General features: G+C 40.1%; 1 long non-coding RNA gene across 1 annotated transcript; it reads right to left on the minus strand.

Moving 5' to 3' along the window:
• Nucleotides 1-1578: 1578 nt before the first annotated feature.
• On the minus strand, nucleotides 1579-4318 carry LOC113037393 (uncharacterized). Its single transcript, XR_013910490.1, has 6 exons — nucleotides 3902-4318; nucleotides 2849-3087; nucleotides 2640-2751; nucleotides 2236-2324; nucleotides 1961-2121; nucleotides 1579-1797 (listed from the first exon to the last, which is right to left on the minus strand). It is a non-coding gene; the product is annotated as an uncharacterized LOC113037393 (long non-coding RNA).
• Nucleotides 4319-14469: the final 10151 nt, after the last annotated feature.

Consider the following 14469-nt stretch of genomic DNA (forward strand, 5'->3'; position numbering starts at 1 on the left):
ACCATCAGAAAGGTTGCCTACCCCTGCTCTAAATTGATGTTGTACAGTAAAAAAATGTTCTTGTGTTTTCCATAAAGTGTACGTAAATATCTGGTTTAAACTGTGAATATACTGCTGTGTATTGAAATTCCTCTTGTTTTGCATAGAAATATACTGAACAACATACGAAGCATAATATAGAAAATAACATCTACCAGAGTTTTTTCTTTGAAAGAAGCTCCTTATGTCCATTCTTGTATATCAGTACATTACTGAAACTGATTTATTTAGCCGTGGAGGGTAACAACTGAAAATATGAAATAAACACACGTAAGCTAAGACTCTCTAAAGAAGCAGCATTGTTGTTGATCGGCTTTTCATTTCGCCATTTGTTGATTCACTTGAACAAGTAACGTAATATGGGTCAAGTGATCAGTTTGATATCAATCTTTCGTGATACACCGTCATATTTACATTATTTGTACAGTATGAATGATTTGCTTTGGTACCTGGTCGAACTTCAGTTTTCCTCTGTCTGCCTGTCTCCACTTCTCCAACAGCAAACTCGCAGGCAGCAGCTCCCCCCGCCCCCTCGCTCAGTCGTTTAGTGTCTGAGCTCGGATCATACCAATATTAGGGGGGATTTACGCACAGCCGTAAATTCCCACAGTGTGCACTACAATATTGTGTGTAGTTTTTGTTTTATACAGTTGTCAGCCAGGCATCTAACTATGAAAAAATTACACTCCAAAAGACGCCAGGCTTCTGAAAAAACAACCCGGGCTTAAGCCCAGTAAGCCACCCCCCCACCCCAGCTCCGCTACTGCTCCCAGCCCATTGTTCCCAGTGTTGCCTATATTTAGCGAGTTTTCAGACCCCTTTAGCGACTTTTTTTCTAAAAAGCGACTAGCAACAAATCTGGCGACATTTTCTGGTGTTATTGGAGACTTATTTATGACGACGTTTTGACGTGAAATGCTTATCGCTTTTACGCTAAATAAGCTGTGGTGCTGCCGTGGGCACCTCGCCAGTGCCAAAGCGCTCACGGACGGAGGATACCCAGATAGCAAGGAAACATTGAAACAATGTTGAGTCAATATCAGGCTGTGTCATTGAATCAACGTTGAAGTGTGACGTTGACCTAACGTCACTCTTGCACCCTTTTTTAACGTTGAAACAACGTCAGGTTTTGATGTTGAATCAATGTTGAAACCTGACGTTGATTCAACGTTATATTTTCTAATACTGCTGACATTGAAACAATGTCAGATTCTGATATTGAAACACTGTTGAGCTATGGTGTTGATTTTCCACCTCTTTCGCACAGTTGCTTTTTATTAAAACAACAGTTAAATCATGACTGGAAATCTACCTCTCTTTATAGGTATTTTAACCAATACTAAACTACTGCATGTTTCCATCAATACTTCAACCACCTAAACACATAATTGTACTTATTCCTTAAATTGGACACCCTTTATAAAAAAAAAACCAAATGTCTCACAATGTATCATGTCAATATTAATATCCTAAAATAAGAAAGCATTGCATGTGATGTAAGAGAGAAAAAAAATAAACAAAAAAAGGTCAATAGGCATGTTTCGTTTGCTAAATACTTTATTAAAAGACAGTTTCCTATTTACGTTTATATGATTCACAGAAGTTTGTAATTTTTTTGCATGATGTGCGTCCTGCACCCACCCAAACGATCTGGGGCGTATCGGAGCCATTTCTGCACTGCTTGTGCAAAGACAAACTCGGACATAGAGTTTGCCCCTAACTGCTGCGTCAGGCTCCAATCAAGGCAAAGCGTCTCACCTATAGACACATTTTAAGAGATGGAATTAGCGTGTCTCATGTCTTAAATGTGTATGCAAGTGCTTGTGTGTTTAACCAACAGGCCGTTGTTATGTATTTAAATCACATCTGACAGCCATTACAATTTATAGTTACAAAGTGTACATAACCTTTATATACTTACCATTGCCTTATTTGCCTCTTGTGATTGAAGAGCTGGCTCTGCATTGTTTAGCTCCTCAATGTTGTGCAAGGGCAAATCCAGAGGCAGTACCCCAGCATCTACCGATTCATTGCGGATGGCTCTGACCTCCTCACGGAGTTCGTTAACAGCTCTCGTCAGGTCTGACAGAAAAAGATAAAATTTTTTTTAAGTATTTAACAATACAGACAACTTGTCAAACGTTTCCTTGTGTCACACACAGATATGTACAAAGACACTAGACAGTATTTTATTACCTGGTATTTTCACTCGAGGCGCCTGGGGAAACCATTTTTTTGTGGGCTGCTCATCCTCTGAGTCACTATATGTGTACAGGGGATTTGGTCTAAAGAAAAAAAGTTGAAAACGGTCATAAGTAATTACAAATGTGCTTTTGGAATATTTTTTCCTAAAGTTACAGTTTGATTTATAACAACACACACAGGAAACGGAGATGTGCAAGAAGGTACAGTATACAAGGGATTTTTGAAGTGCACAAGTGTACACGGCTTTGCATTTATAAAAAGTTTACAAGCTTCCACTTTTTGGACTATATTATGTGGTGATATTGCAGTATGCAAGCACCACAGATATGTATAAAAGACAAGATCATAAATTCTTAGCAATCAAAGATATGTTTGTGAAATAAAAAAAGTTTTACTTGTGCTTTCTTTTATGACTGGTCTGAGTTTCAGCTTCGGACTGAAGGTCAGACGTATCACAGTGTTCACTTAGATATTTCTGAAGACTGCGTTCTGCTTCGTGAAATGTGTCTGGAAGTACAAACACAATGTATGGCCAGACATAAATTAGGACACGAAAAACTTGTTATTGTTACATTTATACAATACCAATCCAGATGATACCCACCATGGCTTATTAGAAGTCGGACTGGTGCATAGGTGAGCCATGTTGCACCAGGATGAACTCTCCTCTTTACTGCGTCGTGGATCCTGAATGTGTCTCACGGAGGATATGGAGGCCATGACAATTTCTCCCCATTTATCCATGATCTAGGGACTATTTCTGTACCACCAGTGCTAAACTGCACAATGCACCAGTCTTTCATTTTTATCTTTTTTTTAATTTGGAGTCCTTTTTTGCCCTGTCTAGGATAAACAGGAAACAGATAATTACAATATATTTCATAGTCACTACAAAACTTGATCTATTGATTGAACTAAATAATAAATAATAGCTTAAAATGTATATAGGCAACAATTACAAGCAAACCCGTATATGTAAGCATTTAAACACTGAAGATAATAAAATTAACAGTATTTTGTCTAAGTCTGCCATTGTAGGAATTCATGGCACCGAGACAAAAACATGGCGCACAGTGTGGCGTCAAAATAGGCGCACACCTTTGACGCTGCGTTTTCTCCGTCTTCCTCGTCCACACGTAAATGCTAAACGCAGTTTACGTGTGGACAAAAGGTGCAAACGCAAGTTAGGTGAGCGTGCAACGTAAAGTTTGAATTGAGTGCGAATCGAAGCGGGTGCTCACCAATCATTAAAAGTAACAAAGTCATTGAACACATTTATACAGTTACCTTTACGTTTATCAATCATATATCACAGATTTACAGTTTTTTTGTAGTACTATGCTAAAAAGCAACTACAGAGCGAAAGTCTGGGTCAAGCGCCGAGGCGACGGCAAGAACAAAGGAACCCTCGAAGCGTTAAAGCTAGCTTTGTAAGGGAATATAACGGAAAAGTATGAAACGAAAATGTTTTCTTTGTTGATAGACTTTGTTTGCAGTGCAATTTATTTGTTGCCGGATTGTAAGATGAAAGTAGACACAATTTCGGGCTCCCACATTTTATCCGAAACTTTACATTAACAAGTTTTTTGTTTTTTTTTACTGTTATTCAAATGCAACCGTGGAAATAACGAATAGAACAAAAGTCATTCATTCTTACCTTATACTAATCGTGGTGCAGGCCAGTGCAGTGCATGAACTGATGCCTTCTCCGGTCAATTCCGCTGAGAGTAAATCTAATGTCCCGCTCTACTGTACAAGACAATGGTTACCTGGAGGGATGTACCAATGTGATAGGGGTGCTGCGGAATAGTCCAAGTGGTAGCAGCTTTAATTTCCCGCTCAACCATAAATCGATGGTTTTTCAACGTGATTGTTGTCACCTTGTCAACTATAAATAGATCAACAATCAACGATGACAGAACAACAGTGAATCAATGTTATTTCAATGTCAGTGTAAGGTTTCATCAGTATTTCAATGTTGTTTCAACATTGGTTTTGTGTTGACATTTCAATCCTGACGATTCTGATGGTTCAGATGGAAAATCAACATCTGTTCAATGTCTCCTTGCTATCTGGGTAGTCCTCCCCCAGCTGCTATCAGGGCACGAGACGTTCACACCTATGCGTCCAAACTGCAAATTAAAGTGCGTATGAGTGAAGCCGCTGCTCCGCACTGACTGTAACGCAGTCAGTTCTTCTTTTACTGTGATGCTGTTTTGTGGATCACAAGGTTTAAAACTACTTATTAGTGATGTGTGATACCACTGATTTCCTTTCCGATCTGATACCAAGTAATTTTCAGGGTGGTATCGACGATACTGATCCGATACCGATACTTTGTACAAAAACGTATTTTATTTATTGTATCTCAAATTATAGCATCATAATGATTGCAGGACATCAGATTACTTGTTCTTATCACTTAATGCAGAGTTCATCATATATAAATAAAAAAACTGAAGTTGTGGCTATCTGAACACCTTGCCTGCCTGCAGCACTAAAGGACTCCGTGAGAGACGTCTGTCTCGCCCTAGCAGCACCTGTCCCTCTCTTCTTCTTCAGTTCGCCTCAACATACGCTTGTCATATTCTGTGATATGATTTACTCTGAGGTGTTTGACAAGGTTAGTGATGTTGCCACAACCATACATGCCAACCCTCGCGATTTTTCCGGGAGAATACCGAATTTCAGTGCCCCTCCCAAAAATCTCCTGGAGCCACCATTCTCCCGAAATTTTCCCGATTTTCCACCCGGACAACAACATTGAAAAACCATATCGCAGAATTCATAGCGCGGCCCAGCCAATTCCAGTTTCCAACAACGGTGGCAGCTACTTAGTTTTAATATTACTCTTATTTCTCTTTCTGGGTCGCAAAAAACCTTTTAACATATTTACACAGAATGTAGCTGTGTAAACTTCAAATATCTGAGCCAACTGACACATCGTTTTCAATCCCCCACGGGCTTTCGCTACTCGGGTTAAACATGATATATAAGTCACTTTGATAACTTAAAAATGTTATTGTTTGGCTTTTTCAGTGTTTTATTTGTTCGTGAGCAAATCAGTTTGGCTGAGATTAAAATTATTAGATTAGATTAAATTAAATTTAACTTTATTAATCCATCGGGTGGGTTCCTCCAGGGTTTTCACACAGCCGAATAAACATCAAACAGAAAACTAATTAAACAGAAGAGTTTACGCCAGTGTCCGGTTATATTTTAGATTGCAAGGAGCAGACAGCAGAGTTTCACTCCACCAATGGAGCCTGTGACGTACTACCCGGCTTTCTTTAGACCGCGAAGGGCGGGTCCTCAGGTGGAAGCAGCCTCTGAATTTGGACACCCCCGCTGTTTCCGGGCCGGCCAATAATAACGGTGATATTTAACATATTTTATCCGATAAATAAACCCTGTAAAAGGTACAGAAATGCCCCCCCCCCAAGCAGCCCTTTTGAATGTCTCCCTAGTATGGCCACAACACCTCACTCTTGGAGCACTTTTTTTGCCACATGTATAGCAAACCACGTCTCAGCTGTTTGTGGAGGTAAAATACGTCCGCACAATTACGCTCAGCCATTGTTGTGAGTGTGCGCCAGGGGGCGGCCAGACATTTATACAGCCGTATTTCACACATGACTATGAAAGGCGGAAGAGGAAGTAGTTCCTTTGAATGTAGACAATCCGAATGTTACAGTTTCTTTCCACTGTGTTGCTGTTAATGATAAACTACAAATTAACCCTAAATTACTAAAATATCGATATTTTAATGTGAGAATCGATTCTAGAACATAAATGATTGGTATCGGAGGAATCGATATTTCAGGATCGATCCGCACACCACTACTACTTATAAACACACACACACAGTAACTCCACCAGAGTGCCAATTTCGGGTCACTTATGCCTGTCCAAGCCCGGGTAAAGGAGCAGGGTTGGAATTGTGACATTAAAAAACAATAATTGCTAAAAGAAATTTAATTTATAGTTCTAAATAAATTCTAAATGCATTTACAATGTTTTTACTCACTTCTTGTCTCTTCCACTATGTTATTTCTCTCTTCAACAACGTAGGTTAGATTAAATCACATTAGCATGACCAATTATGCAAATTAGGCAATGACGTCATTTAGTGACTTCTAGTGACTTTTAGGACAACCAATAGCAATTTTCCTTACTGAGGAGTTGGCAACACTGATTGTTCCTTCAGTGGTGCTAGTTTCAGTCATTATGAAGTTCAGCCTGTTTACAGCATCCTGCCATGCGATTGCATTTGCCCTGAACCTTCGGGAATCACGTTAACTTTTATTGAGTGGAAAAAAGTTAGCGTTCATCATCCAGCTTCACTGTTTATATTATGCTAACATAGCTATGTCGCTAGCGATCAAGTAGCACATCATTACATACCAGCTAGCCCGACTTCAGTAACCCTACAAACATCACTGCTGTTTAGTTTTCTGTCTTCATTTATGTTGGAAGTGATAGTAGAGCTGTACGTCTTAATTTGTGTGAATGTGTGGGTGAATGGGTGGATGACTGGATATGTAAAGCGATTTGGGGTCCTTAGGGACTAGTGAAGCGCTATATAAATACAGGCCATTTATCATTTACCAATTTGTTTCAGAAATCCCTCAGTAAGAACATGGTATGTTATATTTAGATGGAAACTAGCAAGCTAACTTACTGCTAACTTCTAACTCCGTTAAATTTCATAAATTCAGCTTTCATGGATGCCTAGATGTTAAACTTACTAGTTACACCTGGTAGAGCAGCAACGCGGATCATTTTATTACAGATGAAAGGATTTAGACAGTTTTTAACTCTCAGTGATGCGCTATATAAATACAGGCCATTTACCCTTTACCAATTTGTTTCAGAAATCCCTCAGTAAGAACATGGTATGTTATATTTAGATGGAAACTAGCAAGCTAACATACTGCTAACTTCTAACTCCGTTAAATGTCATAAATTCGGCTTTCATGGATGCCTAGATGTTAAACTTACTAGTTACACCTGGTAGAGCAGCAACGCGGATCATTTTATTACAGATGAAAGGATTTAAACAGTTTTTAACTCTCAGTGATGCCGCAGTGATCGAGTGACTTTGGGACCTGCAGCAGAGTTTGGGCCCAGACACGGCTAATGACATCAGACTTAACCCCTGGTTGTTCCTTAAAAAATGCACCCTTTCATGTTCCTAATGCTGGGCTTACACTGTGCGATTTTTTCAGTCGTGTTATTCAGCTTCTGCTCAAACTGTACGATTGACTTGCAGGGGTTGGAAGTTCGTAGGTCACGATGCAGGGTCTCACACTATACGGCCTGATGCGACCTGAGTGCTCACACTGTGCGTCCATAAAATGAAGGTTACAACAGAAATTCTGTCGCTCGCTCTCCCTTTCTGTCTTTCACTCACACAGACACGCACACCACCACCATCAACTTTGCTAAATTGCTAATGAAAAACATTGATCAGGCAGCTGTGATTGAGCAGCAGTGTAGATCCAACTATTTTCACGGTTGTTGTGGTCGTGATAATTTTGTGAAGCCACATCGAAAAGGCTCGGATGAGCTTGCCATAGTTCTACAAGTTGTGCCTCCATCGCTTGTGTCCAGATCACACGCTGCACTGCCGTGCTGCGCCGTCTTTTTCGCTGACATTTTTGTTTGCGTGTGCGCAGTGTGAGAAGCTGCGGTGACACCCTCACAACGGTCGCGAGGGATCAGGACCTGGTCGTGAGGTGTTAATCGCTTCTCGTTACCCCACGTATACTACACGATGCACGATGAAGGCCAAAATCGGGCCGATCGCCAAAACGACTCAAAAATCGTCTCAAAATGGGCCATAAATCGCACAGTGTAAGCCCAGCATAAGGCCACAAAACAGCCACGTTTGTGCTATAAAAATATTATATATTCATATTTTTTTCCACTTTAAATTAGTCAGTCTTTTAAAACTACTTCTCCCTGAAATATTCATATAAAGTTTAATTATATTTCGGAGGTTTTAACCCTTTAAATCCCAGTTTCGTTACATGAGCGCACTGGTTTTTTAGCTGAAAAAAGCGTAAATATTTTCCATAAAATACATTTGAAGTAATATTTGAGTGTTATTATAATTAGGCCTTAAGATGGTCCAAAGATTGGCACTAACATTCATTTTGATCCACTTTTATTTTTTTTTTTGCAGGAGCACATTTCAAAAAATGCACCCTTTCGTATCCGGTTAAGTCTGACATCACTAGCCGTGTCTGGGCCTAAACTCCGCTGCAGGTCCATATATCAAACGATCACTATGGCATTACTGAGAGTTGAAAAACTGTCTAAAGTCTTTCATCTTTAATAAAATGATCAGCGTTCTGCTCTACCAGGTGTAACAATTGAGTTTAGCATCCAGGCATCCATGAAAACGGAATTTATGACATTTAACGGAGTTAGAAGTTAGCAGGGAGTTAGCTCGCTAGCTTCTATCTAAATACAATATAGCATGTCCTGACTGCGGGGTTTTGGAAACAAATTAAAACGTACAGCTCTGTTATCACTTCCAGCATAAATGAAGACAGAAAACTAAACAGCAGTGACGTTTGTAGGGTTACTGAAGTTTGGCTAGCTGGTATATAATGATGTGCTATGTGACCGCTAGCGACACAGCTATGTTAGCATAATATAAACAAGCTAACTTTTTTCCCACTCGATAAAAGTTAACGTGAGTGTTCTCGGTGGTCAGGAACAAATGTAATCGCATGGCAGGATGCTGTAAAAGGACCAAACTTCAGCCAGGAGAACAACTGAGATAATCCATCCACAATACGAGGTTAGTCATTCATATACTGCTGCATGGACTGGGCTGTAATTACATCCTAAGGTTTTAAAAACTGAGCTTAAATAAATGATTAGCGGTAATAAAAGCAGAGGGAGGACAACAGTGATCACTGACTGTTTTAGGAGCTTTTTGAGATTAAATAGAAGAAAATACAAAACATTAAACATGTTAACAACACAAAAGCCATATTAAACGCAGATTACTTTAGGCCCGGAAGTAGGATTTGTCACGTCATCACTTAACAACCGGATTCTATAAGGCCACAAAACGGCCACGCCCCAAAAAGTGCTATAAAAATATTATATATTCATATTTTTTTCCACTTTAAATTAGTCAGTCTTTTAAAACTACTTCTCCCTGAAATATTCATATAAAGTTGTAATTATATTTCGGAGGTTTTAACCCTTTAAATCCCAGTTTCGTTACATGAGCACACTGGTTTTTTAGCTGAAAAAAACGTAAATATTTTCCATAAAATACATTTGAAGTAATATTCGAGTGTTATTATAATTAGGCCTTAAAATGGTCCAAAGATTGGCACCAACATTCATTTTGATCCACTTTTTTTTTTTTTTTTGCAGGAGCACATTTCAAAAAATGCACCCTTTTGTGTTCCTAAGGCCACAAAACGGCCACGCCCCAAAAAGTGCTATAAAAATATTATATATTCATATTTTTTCCCACTTTAAATTAGTCAGCCTTTTAAAACTACTTCTCCCTCAAATATTCATATAAAGTTTTAATTATATTTCGGGGGATTTAACCCTTTAAATCCCAGTTTCGTTACATGAGCACATTGGTTTTTTAGCCGAAAAAAACAAAAAACCTAAATATTTTCCATAAAATAGATTTGAAGTAATATTCGATTGTTATTATAATTAGGCCTTTAGATGGTCCAAAGATTGGCACCAACCATTATTCTAACCAAGTACTGTTTTTTTCTAGGAGCACAGTAAATGTAATATAACGGTAATCATGTTTTCACATTTGCTTATGCTAACTGCTTATTACCACTTATTATTTACTTATTGCGTATTACCACTAAATGCGCGTTACATTGTTGTGTTCTAGAATAAAATATGAAAATAAAAATACAACATCACTTTGAACCAGAAATCATTTATTTTAGAACTTTAGAACAATGAACATATACTGTTTGGAATGGGGAAAGGTATGAGAGATATGAGATGTGAGAAAGAGTGAGAGATGGGAGTGTGGTGGTGGTGGGGCGGGTAGTCCTGCTCAGGTGGAACAGTTTTTGCAGATGGTCAGGCTGTGGTCCTTGCATGCGCCCTTTCCACATTTGCAGCAGGTGGTGACAACTCTTCTGTTTTCTGTGCAAAATTCGCATTGCCTCCTGCCCTTCGATTTGATGGCTGCAGAGGGGCCTGCAGAAGCAGCACCCTGCGCATGTTTGAGTAACTCTGCTAGGTGTGATGGGCGGGGAAGACGCTCTCTCTTCGCCATCTGCGGTTTAACTAACGTTTCTCCAACCTTCTCGATATACAACCTCCTCCTGTATGATTTGCCCTGCTGCCAGGCTGGGTCAACTGCGGTCCACAAGACGTAACCGTTGTAGTAAAGCGAGACGTCAATGACATGGTGGAAAAGGGCCAATGGCCACAGACTCGTTTGCCTACTACACGAGTAGGTGCCAACCACCTAATTAAAAAAAAAACAAAAAAACATTAAGCCTACGTATATTTTACACAAGAATATATGAGCAAGAATGAATAAATTCGTGCGCAACTGATGCGTAATGACACCTACCTGATCAAGTTTGTCGACACCTCCCTTGGATTTGTTATAATCCTTTATTATTTGGGGCTTTCTCTTTGGGTCACCACTTACGCCTGGAGTGCGGTGTTTTGTGCTCACCACCGTGTGCGTCATGGCAAAGGCGAAAATGGAGGAAAACACCTCTCTCTGCCTTGTCTGGAGCAGCTGTGGCGGAAACTCGGGTTTGTTTTTTCTAATGGTGCCAACCAGGGTCATTTTTCTCCTGAGCAGCTATTCTGACAGAGGAAAGGAAGTGAAAAAGTTGTCACATGTGATGACTTGTCCCTGGAGCCCCTCTGTCAGTTCCAGAACGACCCGCATCCCCTGGTTGACCTCAGCGCGTTCCCCAGCAGCTTTGCCTGTGCAGAGCTGCAGTCTCCAGGCGTATGACGTCGCAGACTGCCCATATTTTCAGACCATACTTCGCTGGCTTTTTGGGCATATACTGCCTGAAACCGCACCTCCCTTTGAACGGAACAAGTTCAAATGTCCTGGTCTGGGCAGAACATCATCTCGAGGCGGTGGGTCCACATATCCCAGATTTTACGAAATGGAGCAAATTTATTACCACGGCGTCTTGGTCTGGAAAGTTTATCATCAAATCGCAGAGCCCTGCTGATTTGATGAAATCTTTTCTGGGACATGGTAGCGCGAAAAACCATCTGCCCGGATTTCTCACTCCAGAGACTGAGCATAGATTCATTTTTGGAACGGTAAACACCGGCAAGAATCAGTAGTCCCACATAAGCGCGCAGTTCGTCTGTGTCCACATCTCTCCAGTATGCGATTGTGCGTCTCCCTTGGAGATTGGTCATTGACGCAATATGCAGCATAATTTCATCGGTAACAAACAGTGAAAAGCTGGATTGTGGGTCACTGATACGAGCGGTGGCATAATGAGTAGGTCCGGTGTGTCCCGTGGCTGCTGGAACATAGCGGAGCGTCTCGGCGTGTGTAGGAGACCACTTTATTCCGTTTTTTGCAATCCACACTGCTGGTGCTTCCTCCGTCTCTCCGCTCTCATTTTCAGACGACTCTGCTCCACATGAGTCGGAACCTGACTCCAGCTCCTCCGTTTCCTCCTCCGATGAAATCTCCGCGTCATCCCCAGAATCCTCGGCGGATGATGAGGAGCTATCCTCGGGGTCCAGGATCATTTTCAAAGCTTCCTCTGTGTTGCAGTGTCTTGCCATTGTGAAAATGACTACTCCCGCGCTTCTGCTCATTCTTATAACCACGGCTTTAGTGCAGCTGCATAAACAACCTGAGCTTGCAGACAAAATAAAGTCTAATTTGGCTTTGGGTTTTAGTGTTATATTTGATTTGTTTGTATTGCAGTGTGGACTTCAAAGGAGAAAAAAAGTTTGAAATTAGACGCACACTCTTTTATTCTGAGATTAGACACACCTTTATTTTTTTTAACACACACACATTGATAGTGACCCACGCTCATCATTTGAGCAGAAAGAAAATTTGCTGTAAATGTGGGATTTTCCAGCAGGCGCTAAATGTGAAACAATGGCGCCACCTGGTGGACATATAAAAACATTACAAGCCCGGGCTCCAAAGTGTCACCGTCACTTACAGGACTGCATTAACTTTAGTTAAAATAATCATGCAATGAAAAACAGCGTTTATAATGGTTTTCAATGGGGCACAAATCGACCACTAGGAACAATAGAGGATGTGTTTCTGTAGCTTAGCCACTGAAGCTAATTTAAGGAAATCAGACTGAAATTTTAAAAAAAAAACTTTTTTTTTTTTAGAAAATTTGGCTATATTCCATTCAACACAGTGCAAATGGCTTGGATTTGACAAATGCAAAAGCCACAAAATGATCCCAGGAACTCTTAAAGACTGGATTTCACAGTTGCTCGCTTCCGACCTACCCGGCTTTCGGAGGACCCGGCCCACTTAGACCGCGAAGGCCAGGTGCTCAGGTGGATGCAGCTTCTGAATTTGGGCAGCCCCGCTGTTTCCGGCTGGACAATAATAACGGTGACATTTAACTTACTTTATCCAATAAATAAAAAATGTAAAATTCAAGTTTTTGGTATATATATGTATATGTATACTACTCCCCCCCCCCCCCAACAGCCGTTTTGAATGGCTCCCTAATTCTGAGGTCTCAAGGTTGGCAAGTATGACTCAAACTAAAACTTAGCTTAGCCATAACTTAGCTTAGCTATATCTCCCACTAGGTAAAATGAGTGAACAGAAAATAACAAGAGCAATAAAATTGACAAACTATCCTTCTAAAACAGGAGATTTAATGTAACTCACCAATCTTGTGTACACACACTCTGAAAGAAACCACATCCACTGCCCCTAAGCATAATTTCTGCAAATTCACACTGATTCACACTGCCTCCATGAACACATTTCACATCCCAACAGAACATTACTCACAAAAACGACCGCGCCCTCTAGTGGCGAGGCAAACTGCATCACAGAATATCACATCTTCAGAATAACTAGTACTGGCAACGTCAGGGTCACGACATTTGTATATACTTGATATCTGATTGTACGGAAATTTGCGGAGGTGTAGACTCGAGTCACATGACTTGGACTCGAGTCAGACTCGAGTCATTAATTTTATGACTTTACTTGAAAAAAGGTTGTAAGACTTGTGACTTGACTTGGACTTTTACACCAGTGACTTGGGACTTGAATTGGACTTGAACCTGTACTTGAAAAGACTTGATATTTTACCCAAATCTAAAATTTAACATACATATTATATAAAAAGTGTGGACCATTAATTCACTTTATTCATTCATTCTTACCACACTCCGTATGTATGTGAGCGCGAGCTGTAGCACAGCCAATCAAATTAACCAGATTTACAAAAACAAAAACGCTCGAGCCAAAAATGCTCCCAAGAGTAATTTCTTTTGGCTACATAAACTACGAAGTAGTCAACAAAAAACGAAATGCAACATGCAAAACATGCAAGAAGAGAATTACAGACGGAGATGGAACAACTTCCAACTTTGTCCGACATTTGAAGTTGCATAAAGAACGGTAGGTGCTGCCTTTTTTTGCTACGATGAGATAGCGACTTAGCTAACTTCATCTTATTAGCAAATGTTCTCCGGGCTACGTTGATGATACTGTTTGGCTTTAACAGGTATGATATGTTTGTCATGCTATTTTAAATCCGGTCCTACAAGCGCATCCAAGAATAATATGCAACTTGTTAGCTCAGAATTGGTGAGCAGGGTCCGTTTCAGAAAGTGGGTTCTGTAGCTGTACTCAGGGAAGAGAGTTTCTCTCCGTCTCCTCCCCATCATTAACCCCGTAGATTTGACCCAGTTTAGACTGACAAATATTTATTTTACCATCACATCACAATTCAAAATCACTGTTTAATTTTCAATTAGTGTATGGTCGTGTTTAACTTTTGCAAGTCTGAGCCAGGGAAAATTTTTTTTGGTTAGAAAATCTGGCCCACCTTAGTGTGTAATTGAGTAGTCCTGCTATATATGGCCTTTTTCTTCTGTCATTTATGTCAATACATGAAATAAAATACTTTGATCTTATGTTATTAGCTGTTGTTTATTTGCAAAGGTCAGTTATTCTTAACAGGGATGCTAAACATTGCTTATTAGAACTGTATGCAG

Source organism: Astatotilapia calliptera, chromosome 7, assembly GCF_964374335.1.
Source record: "Astatotilapia calliptera chromosome 7, fAstCal68.1, whole genome shotgun sequence".
NCBI lineage: Eukaryota > Metazoa > Chordata > Actinopteri > Cichliformes > Cichlidae > Astatotilapia > Astatotilapia calliptera.